A 252-nucleotide genomic window follows, 5' to 3' on the forward strand; every position below is an offset into this window, starting at 1 on the left:
AGTGGCTTAAAAATTGTCCATATTCAAACTAGCCAGCTGATAGGTTCTGTCAGGTCATAGAGGAGCTGTAAGCACCCCTTTGCAAGAACATCACTTCCGGGACTATGCTTTGCTAACCCATGACAAGGTGTTTAAAAGTTACTTTAATTTCTTCTAATTTCTTTTTACTTTTCATTCTGTTAGTAATAAATTGCAGAGTCCCTTGCCGGCTCTGTGTCCTGGGGACCGTGCAAGACTGTGGCTTTCTCTCGG

The sequence above is a fragment of the Corvus brachyrhynchos genome, unplaced genomic scaffold, assembly GCF_000691975.1.
Source record: "Corvus brachyrhynchos isolate BGI_N302 unplaced genomic scaffold, ASM69197v1 scaffold1042, whole genome shotgun sequence".
Lineage (NCBI taxonomy): Eukaryota > Metazoa > Chordata > Aves > Passeriformes > Corvidae > Corvus > Corvus brachyrhynchos.